This window comes from Physeter macrocephalus, chromosome 7 (genome assembly GCF_002837175.3).
Source record: "Physeter macrocephalus isolate SW-GA chromosome 7, ASM283717v5, whole genome shotgun sequence".
NCBI classification, from domain to species: domain Eukaryota; kingdom Metazoa; phylum Chordata; class Mammalia; order Artiodactyla; family Physeteridae; genus Physeter; species Physeter macrocephalus.
This window is the reverse complement of record NC_041220.1, coordinates 101,857,710-101,876,413: the sequence shown is the minus strand read 5'-3', so window position 1 is coordinate 101,876,413 and position 18,704 is coordinate 101,857,710. Positions and strand designations below refer to the sequence as shown.

The 18,704-nt window shown below is 39.0% G+C and overlaps 1 protein-coding gene across 1 annotated transcript in view; it reads left to right on the top strand.

The window, feature by feature from the left end:
- Positions 1–18,704, top strand: part of C1QTNF7 (C1q and TNF related 7) — a 137,711-nt gene that overhangs the window by 25,426 nt on the left and 93,581 nt on the right. The gene's annotated exons all lie outside the window — the stretch shown is intronic.

Here is an 18,704-nt window from a genome sequence, read left to right as displayed (position 1 = left end):
GTCTTGGCTATTGTAAATAGTGCTGCAGTGAACATTGGGGTACATGTATCTTTTCAAATTAGAGTTTTGTTCTTTTCACAACAGTTATTTTTAAGGCTCCTTAAGGTTCACTGCTACTCCCCATCCAGAAAGATTTTCATGTCACTTGAAACTGTGCTCTATGTTAAGGGAGATTAAATAGGAGGAAAACACAGGCCCTAACTATTAGAGGACAGACTATATTTAAATAGCTCATCACAGAAAAAGGCAACGTCACTAGACTTGGGCTGTCCTGACCCCTGACTTGGTTGGGTTTGGCCTCCTCCATCAAGGTGTGGCAGGTGTAATAGCATGGTCTGGCTCACTGAAAAGCCTCAAGTACTCCACTTGGACAGCCAGCTATCCTCTGAATAATCAGGGCTTTGGGATTGGGGTGGGTGACTAGGCGTTTGAGAGTTGGGTTCTGTGAGCAAAAGGACTCCATCAGTCTTTTAAGAACACATATAGTCAGTTCTTGCTGTTCACAGTAGCTATGTCCTCTTTAAGGTCATTCCAAAGGTTGAATTAGCAAATTCATTTCTCCTAGGGGAAATGCAAAGTTAGGTTCCTGGAAGTTTCTGGTCACAGCATTTTCAGCAATTGACCTAAGACACTTTAATACGTATTGTTGATTCATTAGCATTGAATGCAGGCAACAGAAATGTAACTCATGCCTGAATGATGCTTATCTAACACACATATTTTCTCCATAAGGCACATCACAGCCTTCTTGTGCACTTAGGAACACTAGACAGCACTTCTCTGCTTGGGGGCCAATTTAAACAGCAAAATCACCAACAATAACCAAAAAGTGCAAAAAACATGACAGTCCATAGACTGTGAAACGGATACTTGTTTATAGTGCGAAAGCTGAAAGAAGAAAGTAAACCATAGTCTTGGTTGACCTCAGCTGGGAACATGCATGTCAGGTGACTCAAATTTTTGCAGTTCTGTGCATATCCGCAAAGGACCAGGAAAGCACTATGAGTATTGATTTGGGGGTGGCAAATAAATTTCAGCAAGTAGGCAAATTTGCAAATACAGAATTCACAAATAATGAGTATTGACTGTATCTAAAAGTTATTCACACACTTAACATTTGCATTTAAACTCAGCCTGGCAGGACTCCGGTCAATTTCTATCAACTCAATTTATTTTTAAGATGTGTAAGTATTAACTAGCCCAGACGACATCATGGATGTTGAAAAAGATAAAATGTTGCATTGTAGAATTGTTTTTTTTTCCTTGAAAGGACACAGACAACAACTGGAATTATCCCGGAGACATCTTACCAAGATACTACATCGGCCATTTGCACATTTCAGCATGAAACTGATTTTTAAAAAAAACAAAAAAACTTCCTCCTATTAAGGCAGACTCTCTTCCTGGGACTTCTACTAATTGATCCTAGCTCTGTCCTTGAGAATTACCCAGAACAGGGTCAAGCCTCCTTCCACACAGTGGTCTCTCAAATATCTGAAGATGCTACCAGTTCCCTCTTTCAAGTTGGCAATTTTCCACATTCGAAATCCCCATTCCTCGTAATTACTCTAATTTCACCATCTTTGTTGCTTTCTTGGAACATTGTTTCTAGTCTATCAGAAATTAACTGACTTGTCCTGCTTAGGCTCTAGAATAAAATGAGTACCCTCAAATTCTGCTGGTTAAGGTATAAATAAACAATTTTACTGAGGAGTACCTTGGCAATATATGTGAAACTCTTTAAAATAAGCACATCCTTCCATGTCTTAAAGTTTATACTAAGGAAATTATTATGGACATGTGCTATAATTTAGTTACAGGGAATTCCCTGGCAGTCCAGTGGTTAGGACTCCATGCTTTCATTGCCAACGGCTCGTGTTCAATCCCTGGCTGGGGAAGTAAGATCCTGCAAGCAGCGTGGCACGGCCAAAATTAAAAACCCACAAAAAAATAAAATAAAATTTAGTTTAGATGTTCATTACAGGGATCTTTATTATCCCAACATGTGGAAACACCCAAGAACAGAACAATATTAAAGAAATTATGGCACATCAATACAGCTATTAAAATGACGATGTGAACAAATCTACATTGACTTACATAGGTATTTATAAAATTGTAATAGAAAAGAAGATTATAAAAGAGTGGTTACAATCTGATTACATTTTATTAAAACATCCATCTATAAGAAAGGAAAACATTCCCAAGAGGTTAACAAAACTCTCGAAGTTTAGTTCAAAGTGTTTCCCTTCTTCTTTATCTATTTTTTTCTACAATAAGCTATTACATTCGTAATTTAAAAAACACAATTCTGTTCAGTGTTTTAAAAGATTACAATTAAAACAATCCTTTGGTAGTTCCCTATTGCTTTCAGGAAAGAGTCCAAACACCTGGCTTGGGACACAAGATTTCTTATGATCTTACCTCTTAGGTTCCATCACCTAACTGGCCTCACAAGTAATTTCCACTTTGGTCATAATGAGCCATCTGAAATATCCCCAGTTTTTATCCTTGCTTTCCACCTCACACCTTCTGCTTGAGATATCCTCTAGGTTTAGAAACTGGTTTGGGGAGATTATCCAGAAATTACACAACTGGCAAAACCAGTCTTGGCTGCCTGTCTCCGAAACCCATGCTGCCTGTCCAGGATCAGAATGAAAAACTGACACAGTCAACCTGATACTTTTCTAATTTTCTTGGTGCCATATTTAATCTTAGCATGGGCAAGTGAATCACTTGAGCATTTACAAAGTTATCTGGAAGAGAAAGAAAACCCTAAAATACAGCCTATTCCATTGACATATATACGGAAGGTCAAAATGATTTCAAAAATGTGTTTTTTCTTTTGGAGAGGAATGGTCCAGGGTATTTGGAGCAATATTTTAGCCAGAGAGTAAAGCCAAGTTTGCCAAATCTATGTCCTGTGTGTCAGATTTCGCTAATCTGGCCCACTCTGACTTCTTCTCTTTTATTATAAGAAGTTAATATTGAATTTCAAAACCCAAATGGCATAAATAAATGCCAGATGTCTTCCCAAATTCCTAAATCTCACATTAGAATAAGGAGAAACTTTGCTGTATATGAGTAGAGGGTTACATTTTAATTCACTGAAAAGCCAAAAGGATCTCTGGGCAATTCTTCAGCCTTTATTTCACCAAAAAACACATGAACTCTTTGGACTTTCTTAAGGAAATGAGTCCTCAAGATTCACAGCCCAGCTGTCTGACATATGTTCTGCTTTATTTCTCCCCTTAAGAGGTAAAATAACATCATCATGAAATGCGGGGCCCTGGAGCCAGGCTACCTTAATTCTAATCCAATTGGGTGATATGGGGCAAGTCACTTAAACTCTCTATTCTTCAGTTTTCTCATCTGGAAAATAGAGGAATAGAGAGGGATAATCATAGTACCTACCTCACAGGGTTGTTGTGGGATAAGTGACTTAATAATTTAAGTATTCAGCACAGTGCTAGCCACACAGCAAAATGTTTGCACTCAGTATTACCTAAGAGGTATAAGTATGGAGAGCTGATGGAACCCATCTTAATAGTTAGAAATTATTTTCCCTTCTTCTCCTCCAGGTAAAAGGGCTTAATCCAAGGTTAAGGAGGCTCTCATCCTTCCATGAGTGATTAATAATCTAACTTCAGATCCCAGACCTTTCCCCTCAGCCTGGTCCAGACCCAGACTTACCTACCTGAGTCATCGTTCCTCATCCTTCTGCCTTAGCAATGCCATCCCACCAACTTTGCACCCAGGATAACTCCACTTACGTAAATGTAAAAGCTCTGTCCTTGGAGGATTTGTGGATGCAGCTTCACACCTCCAATTAATTATAGGAGATCATATATGTAAAACACCAAAGTGCCATAAGTGCTCAAAAAAATTATCATTTTCTTCCTTTTTTCCCCACCGCCATTACTGACTGATGCCTACGTTTGCAGAAACATTTAATTATAACCATGCAAGACCTTCATTGATCATCTTCAACAGAGAATTTACAGTCCATATATCCTTTAGCATCTCAGTTTCACACCTCTAGACCATGCCTCCATGTTAGAAAGCAACTAGACAAACAGTGCTATTTCATACTTGACGTGTATTTTCACCTCTCAATCACAATGAAAGCTTGTGTAATATATTAGTACATACAGATCCCTTTCACACACATCACCTTACTTTTATATCAACTCTTTAAGTAGGTACTGATGTTGTTGTTGTTATCGTTATCATCATAATTTTGCAGTATGGAAAACTAAAGCCTAAACCAATGAAAAGGCTTGCCCCAAATCCTGCAGCTGGTAAGTGATTCAGTGGGGATTTGAAGCTGGATTCTCTGCCCTGAAATTCTTTGCTTTTCTTCTAGCAAATTTCACTGCTGAAATTATAGGATTAAAGAGTGCAAGCCTTAAAAGAAGCCTTATGAATTCCTTGCTTGCATCACTTTCCATTGGATGTCCTTTTTTATTTTAAGCTGAGATTTTTGTTTTCTCTTATGTTGCCATGGTTGGCAAAATCAAGCTCAGCACAGTCATTCAGCCAGCTTGGAACTGTTTCTGTAGGCTATCATGATTGTGTATTGGTTGGCTGGTTTAAAAAAAAAGACATGTTTAATTGGTGTTTTCTTTCAAGCAGCATTTTGTTATACTGCAGCCAAATAATGCATTTAGAAAGAAAAGTGAACTATTCCAGAAGGTTTGTTCAAAAAGAGGTCAAATCTTTTGCAACCATGAAGTTATACACAAATCTGAAAATAGTCCATATTGAGAACATGGTGGGAAGGTGAAGTAGAGCTGTGTCAATCAAGAATGTCTGACTTCATGTATTATAACAGAAACTCAACTTCAGTGCCCTGGCTAAATAGGGGCTTGTGGTTCTCACCTAAAAAGAAGTGAGTTTGGAGGTTTACAGATAAGGGTTGGTACAATGGCTCCACAAGGTCATCAGAGACCCAGGTTCCTTCTACCTTTCTGCTTTTCCATCTTGGTATATGACTCTCTTTATCAGGATCACAAGATGTCGAGTCTACATCAGTGTCATAACTGTCTTCTGCGTGAAGACAAAATACAAAGAACAAAATCTGAACAGGTGACACCAGCTGCCTTTCCCCTTTTGGAAGTTTCCCAGCAACATCTTCCATCAGCCTCTGCTTACATATTATTGTCCCTACTGGGTGGGTCACATGACCTTCACTGACCACAGGGAGTCTGGGAAGATGGGTAGCTACCAGGTGCCATTGCTGCTCCCAAACAGATGAGACGTCTGTTAGTAGGAAAGAATATCAAAATCGGCATTGGGAAGCAACTAACAGAGTCTGCCAAGAAGACTACCATTCACTGGGGTCCTGCAATGTGCTAGACACAAACTAAAACAATGCTAAAAAAGAAAGAACACGATCCTTGCATTAGACCTAAAGAAAATGATATCCAGAGAGATGTGAAATATGAAATGCATTTTTCTCAGAAGATCTCCATGTGGATTTTTCTCATGTGACAATGCCTAGCACAGAATAGACACTCAAAAATGGTTTTAAATATTTCCCTTTTCTTTGTCCTCTCTCTCAAAGGAAATTAGAAATGCAGTACCAGCTTCCCCTTGGAGTGCCTTCAATCTGCATTGTCTAATTGATCTTGTTATGACCTAACTATAGCTACTGGTCTGGCCAGTGTGTCCATATCCCCAACCTCTGGCAAACACAGCACTGCTGACTTTGTTAGATCATGTCAAATTTTTCCTGCTTGATATATTCTCTATTTTTGATTTTCTCTCCAGAGCTGTAATGATATTGTTTTCACTTGCAATGTCATCAGCTAAGACATAAATAGCCTTTCGTTTGGTTTTTATCAGCATCTTCTTTTGCTTGGCACTTGGTAGGAGCTCAATGATATCCATTGACCGAATGAATCTCAGCTTCATCATTTACCAGGTGTGTGATCTTGGACAAGTTTCAGACCTACCGTGATGAGAGAAAAGAAATGCTTGTTTTAGAGATATTTTATCATGCTGCAGCATTATAGCTGCAATAGCTGATGACTATAGCCTGCCACCAGTTAGTGAGGGAGGGAAATTCATGCAAAAGAGATGCTCAGCAGATAATGACAAAGATGTTTACTATAGAATAACATCCATGCTGTAACAAGACTCTTTTCTCTACCATTTGTTAAAATTAATAGACAATCCTGAATTATAATAGCCTCACATATTAAAAATGCTAAAAAAAATGACACAGGAACTTCTCCAAATCCTACTCTGAGGTTTTTAGAGCATGTAGAGCACCACCATGGAAGGAAATGTTTTCTGAGCAAGCATCATTCTGTTGCTTCAGTGGGCAAGTGCATGGGATGCCGATGATAAAAGAAAATACCCAGAATGCTTATCTCACTGACACAACTGCATTATAAATGCATTAAGTTTGAGTTATGGGAAACAGTTAAACAATCCCTGTACAGAGAGTAGAATGGGTAAAGAACCTCTCCTTTGTAAAAAACTGAATCTCTTGATTGTCAGTGAAAACAAAAGCTGGAGTAAATTTGGAAATCTGATATGTGGTCGCCTGGAGGTTTATCTCTACCAAAATGTAAATTCACACCAGTGTTGAATGGGGTTTCCATCTTGCTTGACACACTTATGTATCAGACCTCTCTTCATAAAACATCCAGTGAAACTGGAATTTTGGAAGCAATAAGCAGATGTTTGGCACCATATACAACTTCATGCATAGGGAATGAGTCATAACCTAGTGTCTTTTCAAGGCATTTGTTAGATAGTAAAAGGTAGCTCTCAAGAGATTTCTTTTTGTCAGGCGGCATAAACAACTGGAAATGTATTTGTGTACTTAAGAGTCAAGCAGACCTGGATTTGATTCCAGGTCTGCTATCTAATAAATGTGCAACACTAGGCATACTACTTATCACCACTGAGTTTTTTCCTCACCTGTAAAATGGAAATAATACTTAAGTTGAACCAAGTGAAATTGCCATATTTGAAGGCCAGAGAAGTCAAATATTGGTGATTTCATATGGTTCAGCCTGTACCTGTTTCATAGGACTGAGTCCAGAATAGAAGACTAAGTCCATGAATGTCTACGAGTCACAACTCTACTGTTGCATGTGACAGGCACCCAACTCAAAGTAGCTTTAGAAAAAGGGAATATATGTCAAATCACCACAATGTACACTTCAAATATCTTTCCATTTTATCTGTCAGTTATACATCAATGAAGCTAGAATGTTTTTAAAAGGGGAAAGAATGCACTAACTCATGTAACTGGGCAATCTAGGAATGGTGCCACCTTCATGCATGGCAGGATCCAGGGGCTCAGATAATGCCCTGTATCCTCACTCTCTCTCTCTCTCTGCTGCCCTACCTCCTGTGTCTGTTGACTTTGTCATGTATGGTGGACAGGATGACCAATGATAGTCTTCACCAGAAGCAAAAGGGACTGCTCTCTCCCAAAGGCTGTTTTTCTTGTGTTACATGTTCAGGCCTCAACTAATCACTATTTCCATTGTGTCAGGTGCCAACTACTAGGCTTGGTCCAGCCTGGCTGATTTTCTTACCTCCAGGGAGATGGCAGGAGCGAAGCGCACTATACATGAGAGCCTGATTAGAGCCACAAAAGATGGTGAAGCAGTACCCAAAGAATACTGGGGTATTAGACAGGAAGGGAAAAAATGTCCACTACAGTATGTACAACACTTATTACACATCCTGGCACACAGAAGATGTGCTAAAATTAGCTGAACAGTTTCCTACACTACAGTCAAAGGACATAAGACAAAGTGACCAACTTTTCTCAGTTTGCCCAGGATTTTCCTGGTGTTAGCAAGGTATAAGTCTCACACCCTGGAAAATTCCTCAGTCCCATGCAAACCTTCCTGGTTTATCTAACGTATCCATTTTAAAACTGAAAGTCCCACGTTGGGGAATCCCCTCATTCCCAGGCAAACCAGGACAGCTGATCACCCTGCTCAAAGATAGCACTTGTAAGTGTAAATCTTAACTGCAGTTGAGGTCTTGTTAGGTCAGTTTATTAGTTTGTTGCATCAATAGAAGAATGACGTGCTATGGTACACCCAAAACCAACAAAATAGGGAAATACTATTTTTATAGATAGTCCCATGGAAAAATGCATAGACCATGTGTTTTATTTCGAGTTACATGATCTGCTCCTTTGCTTTGCCTTCCCCCTCTGTTTCCTTTGTTTTTATTTCAGTGTTTTTCTTTCTCCCTTTTCCTGTTTCCTTTCATACTTTCCTTCCTTCCCAACTTCCTTCTCTCTCTTGTTTTCTTCTTTTTCTTTTCCTTTCTTGTTTGGCAACATATTCACCTTTCAAATAACATGCGATTTAGATTTGCTTGTGATCTTCAAAGGAGCTGTTATGTGTTGTCTGACTAAAACACACCAGCCTCACTAAATACATTTATAGTGGTTAATCCACCAAGTAAGTGGAAACTTCACCGTTGATTAGGACAAGAAGTGTATGTGCAATTACTGTGGGCTTGCTGAGCCAGCATGGTCATGATGCTGAGCATGAAGAATGAAAAAATTGGGGAGAAAAAAAGCAAAGCAAAGAAGATGGTGATGATTGTGAAATGAGTAGACTGGAGACTGGAAGAACTTTAGATTTAATTCTTTCAAGGGACATTTTGGTTTAACTGTTTACGTAGGGGTTGCATCTACTACTAATGGAAATTGCTGAGATTTGGGAACTCTTTCTTCTTTTAAATCAATATTATCATTAATTAAACAATGTAAACCAGGAAATCCTTCTTGGTTACAAACTATGCTTTGAAGCCAGGCCTGCATTTGATTGTTTTCAATCAAAATCTTAAAATAGGGCTTCCCTGGTGGCGCGGCGGTTGCGCGTCCGCCTGCCGATGCAGGGGAACTGGGTTCGCGCCCCGGTCCGGGAGGGTCCCGCGTGCCGCGGAGCGGCTGGGCCCGTGAGCCATGGCCGCTGGGCCTAGGACAAGAAGTGTATGTGCAATTACTGTGGGCTTGCTGAGCCAGCATGGTCATGATGCTGAGCATGAAGAATGAAAAAATTGGGGAGAAAAAAAGCAAAGCAAAGAAGATGGTGATGATTGTGAAATGAGTAGACTGGAGACTGGAAGAACTTTAGATTTAATTCTTTCAAGGGACATTTTGGTTTAACTGTTTACGTAGGGGTTGCATCTACTACTAATGGAAATTGCTGAGATTTGGGAACTCTTTCTTCTTTTAAATCAATATTATCATTAATTAAACAATGTAAACCAGGAAATCCTTCTTGGTTACAAACTATGCTTTGAAGCCAGGCCTGCATTTGATTGTTTTCAATCAAAATCTTAAAATAAAATTAGACAGAAAGCAATGTCTAGTCTTTGAAGGAGAGTTATCCTGAGGAAAACAGAGCCTTCTGAATTAAACTTTGGTGAGGGATGAGAATTTTGTTGCCGTTATTAAAGTGCTGAATTTCTAAATAATTAACTCCACTTTGGAGGCAAATTCAAATGCTCTCTCATGACAGGGGTTCCATCCACAAGTCAGGGTCACATACTTGGGACTTCCACTACCTTTGGGTTTTCCAAATAACAGCATTCACATCAATTTCACAATTTTTGTCAATACGTAGTACCACTTGTACCATTTATTTACATAACATTTTCCCACAAATTTGCTTTTTAGGACTAAGGTGATGTAGCCAATGCAGTTCATTAGGGCTCATGCATAGCAGTGTCCTGAGAGCCCAGGCTGACACTCAGACTCTAATGATTTTTAAACTTTTGTGGGAAGAAAAGTATTGTCACCCACAAGAAAAGCAGTATACTCTGGTGGCATTGAAAATGCTTGGAGCCTCACTACCTGATTCTTATCTTGGTTTTACATTTTGGTAGCCTTGAGATTTTGGATAAGTGACTTTAATTTTCTATCCATATGAGTGTGAGGATTAATTAAGACAACGCCTAGAAATAATCAATGAACAGTGTCAGCACTTAACAAATGTTAGTAAGGATTTCTTCTTAGTTCATTAGTAGAGAGAATGAAGGCTTGCATAGTCCTGTAGGGCAGACAGTTCATTTATTCTGGGAAAGCCAATTAAATGTGGAATGCAATGCAAAGATTAAGTTCTGAAATACGTGGTTTCAAGTCATTTCAATGCATTATGGGAAATAATTTTTTTTTTAATTTAAGTTGAAGTCAGAGGGCATCTCTGCAGACGAGGGCACTTTGGGAGGAAATGTATCTAGCTCCTTAGGGACAAACAATGTTATAATGTTTGTTGCTAAAACTGGCTTCCCCAAGACCAGATTTGTATCACTTGTAGTTATTGAGTCAGAGGTAAGAATCTGAAGGGAAAAAAATATATTTTACCAAGATTTTGTGAGTCTCTTTGCACAAGTTAAGCTGATTAAGTGCCCAAGTGAGAAAACACAGCCCAGAGTTAGGGAGAGGCTGATCTCCCCTTCCTCTGCAGAAAATCCAGCCTCATTTTGCTATCACAAGGATTTTTGATAATTTTTTTAAACATTATATTCTATATATGATGATTTTGGGAATATAGGAAAGCTATTTTTAGTGTATTCTTTTTTTAATCTGGCAGCCATATTGAAGATACATAATTTCTAATAGCCTTTTAAAACGTGTTTGCATTGTTTAGGTGCACGATTGTATTATCTGTCAATAATAATAATCTTCACTTCCTCCAATCCAATTCCTATACCTCTAATTTTTTGTTTCCTGCGTCATCACATGTAAATTATTTTACCATTATTTAGGAATGATTAAAATAGTATTGTATTTTTGATCCACTATGATAAGGATGACTTTGAGAATATAGCAATGAAAAGCCCAAGAAATAGCTAAAAATCTGTTGCAGTAAATGATGTAACGTGACAATGCCCTGGGCAAGACAGTGGGTTAAAAAAACAGATGGAAAAAAGTGTCAATGAGCAATAATTCTTTTCATTTTTTTAATTGAAGTATAGTTGATTTACAATGTTGTGTTAATTTCTGCTGTACAGCAAAGTGATTCAGTTATACATATATATATTCTTTTTTTATATTCTTTTCCATTATGGTTTATCATAGGATATTCTCTGTGCTATACAGTAAGACCTTGTTGTTTATCCATTCCATATATAAAAGTATACATCTGCTAACCCCAACCTTCCATTCCATCCCTCCCCCAACCCCCTCACCCTTGACAACACCAGTCTGTTCTCTATGTCCATGACCCTGTTTCTGTTTCATAGGTATTTTCATTTGTATCATACTTTAGATTCCACATATAAGTGATATCATACGGTATTTGTCTTTCTCTTTCTGACTTACTTCACTTAGTATGGTAATCTCTAGTTGGCATCTATGTGGCTGCAAATGGCATTATTTCATTTTTTGTATAGCTGATTAGTATTCCATTGTATATATGTACCACATCTTCTTTATCCATTCATCTATCGATGGACATTTAGGTTGTTTCCATGTCTTGGCTATTGTGGATAGTGCTTCTATGAACATAAAGGTGCATGTATCTTTTTGAATTATAGTTTTGTCTGGATATATGCCCAGGAGTGGTATTGCTGGATCAGATGATAATTCTATTTTTAGTTTTCTGAGGAATCTCCATACTGTTTTCCACAGTGGCTGCACCAACTTACATTCCCACCAACAGTGTAAGAGAGTTCCCTTTTCTCCACACCCTCTCCAGCATTTGTTATTTGTAGACATTTTAATGATGACCATTCTGACCTTTATGAGGTGGTACCCCAATGAGCAATATCTTAATTAAGTAAATAAATGTAAGAAACAAAACTTAACTACAAGGCTTTAAATATGAGATAACACCAGGAAATTATCCATCATACCAGTCAGGATTCAGTTAGGTAAAATCACTCTAGTTAGGGATTCAAGATGAGAATCAAAGCCTTAAACAATCATTGAAAAAACTATAGAGAATCTATATGTAGGATCAAATTTCATTGACCAATACAACACACAAAGGAATCCATGCAAAAACTGCTAAAATCTGAATAAGTCCTGTAGTCTAGTTAATACTATTGCACTGATGCCAATTTCCAGTTTTGATCTCCTATTACAGTGATGTAAGATGTCACCCTTGAGGGAGGCTAGTTTTTGTTTTATTTGGTTTTTATGCAATTTTTCAACTTCCTCTGAATTAAAATTATAAATTATTATTATATATTAAGTATAATAATATTATTATATATTATATTAGTATATTATATACACTAGTTGATTCATGTATAATTATTTCTAAATAAAAAGCTTTTTTTAAAAGGGGGCTGTAGAACCAACAATTGAAGAAAGAACATACTGTTTTGCTGGAAACCCAGAAGGGCAGGATTGCTAGGAAGCCACACTAATGTGTGATTACAGGATCTCACATAGAAGCTCCTGTAAACCTTGCATCAGTTGACTGTCTTCACGCTGCCTGCAACTGCCACCAAAGAATGTCCTCTTAGTCCTTTCTGCCTTTCACATCCTTGTGAGTGCCCTCCTTGGCTGGCTCTGATCAGGGACCCTGACTGCAAGGGATTCTGGGAAATGTCGTTCCAGGCTCCCACTCCCTGGTCTGTAAGAGAGAGAGTAGAAAGGTCCAGGGATGGATGATGCCAAGCTGAAAACATATACCCCAGCTCACTGATTTAACAGATACTATAAATTTATAATCTAGTCTTTGAAAAGGGAATTTGAAGAAGGAAATTAGAAATTAGAAATTAAAATTTTCAGTTTATAAATAAAAGAAAATTATAAATTTTCAGTTTATAAATAAAACAAATTCTTAAATAATTTGGTTTCCCAGCATAATTCCTTGGTATCTCTTTCAAGCTATCTTCATCCAAAATAATTTATAATAAGCAAGTTTTCATTGGATTTTTCCAGTTTTTAAAACAATTCCACATGAACTCTCTCACTGACCCACCAAACAATGCTGAGAAATAGATAATAATGAAAACACAAAATATTTATCTAACTCTTTTATTTATAGTATCACATTTCTTTGCCAGCCACCAACAAAATTGTACTCCTTGTAGTTCTCTGAAGAAAAAACACCATCTTTTCATGTCTTCGTGCATGTGGTTTCTTTAGCTGAGAATGTCTATCCCTGGTAACAAATTCCTCCTGGCAGGCCCTATACCTCTTCATACCCTGTCCCACCAAGGTCTTACTTCCTCTCTTTCCTGAAAGAGACTGAGTCTGATGGGATATGAACAGGCATCCCCATCGTGCAGAGAGCCAGGCTGTGCTGCCCTTGTAGGAGTCCAGAGGTGGACAAGCAGGCCAACAGGTGTGACACAAGATATGTTCCTCAGCTACCCTTCCTTACTCTAAGAACTCCATCCTTGATCAGCCAAATCTAGAACCCCCCCATGCAAAATAACAAGGAGAATAAAATTGGTGGTATGCAGAAGACTTAATAAAGGTTCCAATTAGATGGAGCTCTCTCTCAGGCATATATGTGCCAGTCACATGACTGTAAAGGAATCTGTTAACCTCTTTCTACTATTTATTTTCCTTGGTTCACCTTTTCCTACCCTTCCCTTCCTTCCCTGTAGGTCCTCCTGTTAGTGGTCTAATTGCTGCAGATACTTCAGTGGGAAAAACATCCCTGCCCTCAGGGAGTTTACAAACCAGTAGAAAGACAAACATTATGCAAATTATCTTAGAAGTATTATAGCTATTGTAACAACTACTACAACTGTGAAGAAACATTCATGAAGTTTTACAAAAGGAAAAAAAATTATGAAGGGGAAGCATAGGATAATATATAAGAGAGAGCAAGGGAGAGCTAAGGTAGGTGAGGAGCAGGTCAAAGAAAGCTTCCCTGAGGAAGGAACACAAGTTGAGTTTGAAATGATGAGAAAAATGTATCAACGAAAAAGAGGCTGAGAAGAAAGCAGGGAGAGAACATTCTGGGCAGGCTCTCCACAGCTGTCAGCCTAAACTCAGTGGGGACCCCAAGGGAAACCACAGAGTTCCCTCTACCTCCTTTGCCTTCTCAAGGTGCTGTGGGTAACAATGTCCTGCCTCAATGCAACTGAGCTGAGAATGAGCATGAAAGAGAAGTAGAGGTTCCTGGCTCAGAATCAAGGAGAGAAAAAGAGGTGGAGGCAGAATGTGTCATGGGAAGAGCAGAGCTTTGTTTACCACAGTTTACATTTGGACACGGCCCCTTATTGGCTTTGTGACCTTGGAAAAGGAAATGCCGACTATCAGAGTTGTTGTGAGGATTGACTGAGAAAAGAAACAAGCAGGACCTTATGCCTGGTAAGGGCTCAATAAATGTTAGTTCTCTTCTCTCACTTTCTCCAGGTTCACTATGGACCGAATTTGTGTCCCCCCCAAAATTCATATGTTGAGACCCTGACCCCCAATGTGAATGTATCTAGAGATAGAATCTTTAGGAGGTAATTAAGGTTAAATGAGGTCATAAAGGTGGGTCCCTGATCCAAAAGGACTGTGGCCTTATAAAAAGAGGAAGAGAGAAAGAGATCTCTCCTTCTCTCCATTGTGAGCATGCACAGCAAGAGGCAGTCTACAAACAAGGGAAAGGGCTCTCCTCAGAACCCGACCATGCTGCTTCCTTGATCTCAGGTTTCCAGCCTCCAGAACTGTGAGAAGATAAATTTCTGTTTTTGAAGCCCACCAGTCTATGATATTTTGTTATGGCAGCCCAAGCCGACTAAAACTTGGCTCACTTAGAAAATTGCTCTTATAGATGATCAAGTGCAAATCTTAATTGCAATGACATTTAAAGAATAGATTTATGAAAGGGCAAAGGAAGTGGTGGAATAACTAAACATGAGCTGGTTTGGGGCTTGAGCATTTTCAAAAATGAGGCTGACCTCAATTTATTTGGTGTTTGGTTGTGACGACTTCCAAAACAAACGTCCAGTCTGTGTCAAGACTTCAGATGCTTTTCCATGTGATTGAGCAAAATGTTTTCTCCTTGTTTTTATTCTTACTGTTGCATGAGAAATGGAAGGACACTTAAACTCTAAGAAAACCAGTAGTGGCCAACTTGGGGAGACAGGTGCCAAGAGATGGGATGACAGGGAAGAAAGGTGAAATATACTCCTTAAAAGGAGAAGAACAAAAGGCCAAGGACCCAGGATCTCAGGCACTAAGGGTTGTGAGCCAATGCCACAGATGAAATGGGAAGTGATAGTTGCACCACCCCATCAACAAGATGTTCTGTGTGAAGTGCTGTGCTGAATGCTGGCAAACACTGCTTTCCAATTTCAAAGCTTTCACAGGCTGATAAGCACCACGTCAATGAAGACCTCATTTGAATTTCACCACAGCAAAAGGAGGTGAGCACAGCAGGACAGGGATCATGTCTCCAGGGATGACACTATGGTTTGGAATATTTAAATGGGGCTCCCTTTGCTGATAAGTGTTAGAGGCAGAGTGGCCAATCCTTGATTTTCTGATTCCAGACCCAGTGTCCTTTCCATAGCAAATGTCAAGCCTTGTTCTACCTAGTCATCTGATCTTGACCTGGTTTTCCAAGGTAAAAAGTTTTCTCCATGTCCCATACCATTTTCCAACCAATATTTTCCTTTTTCCCCAAAGTCACTTGATGGCTTCTTCTAGCACAGAAAATAATGTTGGTGGAACATGAGAATGGAAAGGAGAAGAGAAACGTGTAATTTGGGCCAGGTTGATAAAAGTTCATCATATAGTGTAATTGCTTTCATCCTTGATGATGCTTATTCATAGAGATCACCATATTGTATGACCAAGCAAGGAGACCTATTATTAGGATTCCCATTTTGCAGCTGGGTAAACTGAGACACAGAAGAATTAAGGACAGAAGTATCCAGTGACATGTGTCCTAAAGATCAAGAGCCAGACCTCAAAATTTTGTGTCTGTCTCCACCTACCTGTAGGGGACAGAGTTCTGGTTTGACTACCAGGAGGCCTTTTGGTTCCAATCCTTCCCCTCACGTCCTGTGTGATTCTGGTCAAGGCCTGTCACCCCTCATCTTGATCTTCTTCCTCTGTAAACTGAAGGGGCTGGATGGCCTGGTCTCTAAGAACATTCTCTAAAGTGGCTCATGAGAAAACAATCACGACCTGCCCTGAAGACCCATCAAAGGTGCCCCCAATTTCCCCCAGCAAGAAATATAAGATGCCGTTCAACTTGAATTTTACGCTTTTAGAGCAAATATTGTCTAGACTCTTTGTGCTGTTTCTCAAGTGTGATTCGGGGAGTGAGTCAACTGATAGAGGAGGAGATTTATTTTTGTTTGTGAGGTTCACAAACCCTTCTTTCAGGCTCGATCGAACCATTGGGAGGTCTGTGTAGGCCATGACATCTCCACACAGCGTGGCCCTGGCTGGTTCCTCTCCCCCTGCCTCTGCTCGAAGCCTGGGAGGATGCTTTGGAAATGAATCAGGAAATTACTTATCAATCTGAAGCCCCAAAGAGCTATGAGTCCTCCTCACTGCCAAAGGGAGGGGGATTTCAAGTGAAAGCTCCACATCTGTGTGCAGTAAAGTTCAAAGACTCAAGCTGTTGGAAGGTTTTGCAAGTGATGTAAATAAAGATCCCTCTCTCCCGATTGAAATGAACCTCTTCAGTCTCTTTTTCCTCCCAGAGATGAGTCGTTTGGCTCACACTGGTCTTACTCTTTCTCTGTTCTTCTCTGAGGTTTGGGGGTGTTTACTGACCTGGACTTTCTCAATGAAACATCTCCTCTGAGGGCAGCTCATGTGGAACAGAAGAGAGAAAGCAAAAGTCAGAATCAGCTTTGCTTGGGTTAGTTTTGAAAACAGCCCTTGACTTGGCAGATACACTATCTCATGGCTATAGATCCATAAACAAACGGAGTGAGAGGCTGATGTGCACACTTGTGGGAGCGAACAGAAGGGGCTCCGTCACCTCCCCTGAAAAACAGAATCATCATCGAGTCAGTGGCTACATAATGCAAGTTGAAGTTTTTTCCTTTGTTTCGTAGGCTTTAAATAGAGGAAAAAGAAAACATTAAAGCTCTTACTATCTTGTGGAGATTTCCTTGTAGCAGTATAAACCATGCGCTCAATTTACTTTTGGTTAAGGGTACTGATTTATTGACTGTTTATTTTATTAAATAAATGTGCCCATAACTGCATATAGCTTTGGAAAAGACAATGCATTCATTGCAATATATGTATGTAACTATCTAGACTGCACTGGTAAAACTACAAGTTTGTATTAATAGTAATTTTATGAATGGATTGCATACTTTCATAAATAATGCATTGTTCTAGAACATGTGTCTTACGAGTATTTTTTTAACATCATTATTGGAGTATAATTGCTTTACAATGGTGTGTTAGTTTTTGCTTTATAATAAAGTGAATCAGCTATATAATTACATATATCCCCATATCTCCTCCCTCTTGGGTCTCCCTCCCACCCTCCCTATCCCACCCCTCTAGGTGATCACAAAGCACCGAGCTGATCTCCCTGTGCTATATGGCTGCTTCCCACTAGCTATCTATTTTACATTTGGTGGTGTGTATATGTCAATGCCACTCTCTCACTTCATCCCAGCTTACCCTTCCCCCTCTCTGTGTCCTCAAGGCCACTCTCTATGTCTGCATCTTTATTCCAGTGTTGCCCCTAGGTTCTTCAGAACCATTTGTCATTTTTTTCTTTTTAGATTCCATATGTATGTTAGCATACGGTATTTGTTTTTCTCTTTATGACTTACTTCACTTTGTATGACAGACTCTAGGTCCATCCACCTCACCACAAATAACTCAATTTCGTTTCTTGTTATGGCTGAGTAATAGTCCATTGTGTATATGTGCCACATCTTCTTTATCCATTCATCTGTCAATGGACACTTAGGTTGCTTCCAAGTCCTGGCTATTGTAAATAGAGCTGCAATGAACATTTTGGTACATGACTTTTCTTCAATTATGTTTTCTCAGGGTATATGCCCAGTAATAGGATTGCTGGGTCATATGTAGTTTTATTTTTAGTTTTTTAAGGAACCTCCATACTGTTCTGCAAAGTGGCTGTATCAATTTACATTCCCACCAACAGTGCAAGAGGATTCCCTTTTCTCCACACCCTCTCCAGCAATTATTGTTTGTAGATTCTTTTATGATGGCCATTCTGACTGGTTGGTGGTGATACCTCATTGTGGTTTTGATTTGCATTTCTCTAATGATTCGTGATGTTGAGCATTCTTTCATGTGTTTGTTGGCAATCTGTATATCTTCTTTGGATAAATGTTTATTTAGGTCTTCTACTCATTTTTGGATTGGGTTGTTTGTTTTTTTGATACTGAGTTGCATGAGCTGCTTGTAAATTTTTGAGATTAATCGTTTGTCAGTTGCTTCATTTGCAAATATTTTCTCCCATTGTGAGGGTTGTCTTTACATCTTTTTTATGTTTTCCTTTGCTGTGCAAAAGATTTTCAGTTTCATTAGGTCTCATTTCTTCATTTTTGTTCTTGTTTCCATTTCTCTAGGAGGTGGGTCAAAAAGGATCTTGCTGTGATTTATGTCATAGTGTGTTCTGTCTATGTTTTCCTCCGAGAGTTTTATAGTGTCTGGCCTTACATTATGTCTTTAATCCATTTTGAGTTTATTATTGTGTATGGTGTTAGGGAGTGTTCTAATTTCATTCTTTTAATTGTAGCTGTCCAGTTTTCCCAGCACCAATTATTGAAGAGGCTGTCTTTTCTCCATTGTATAT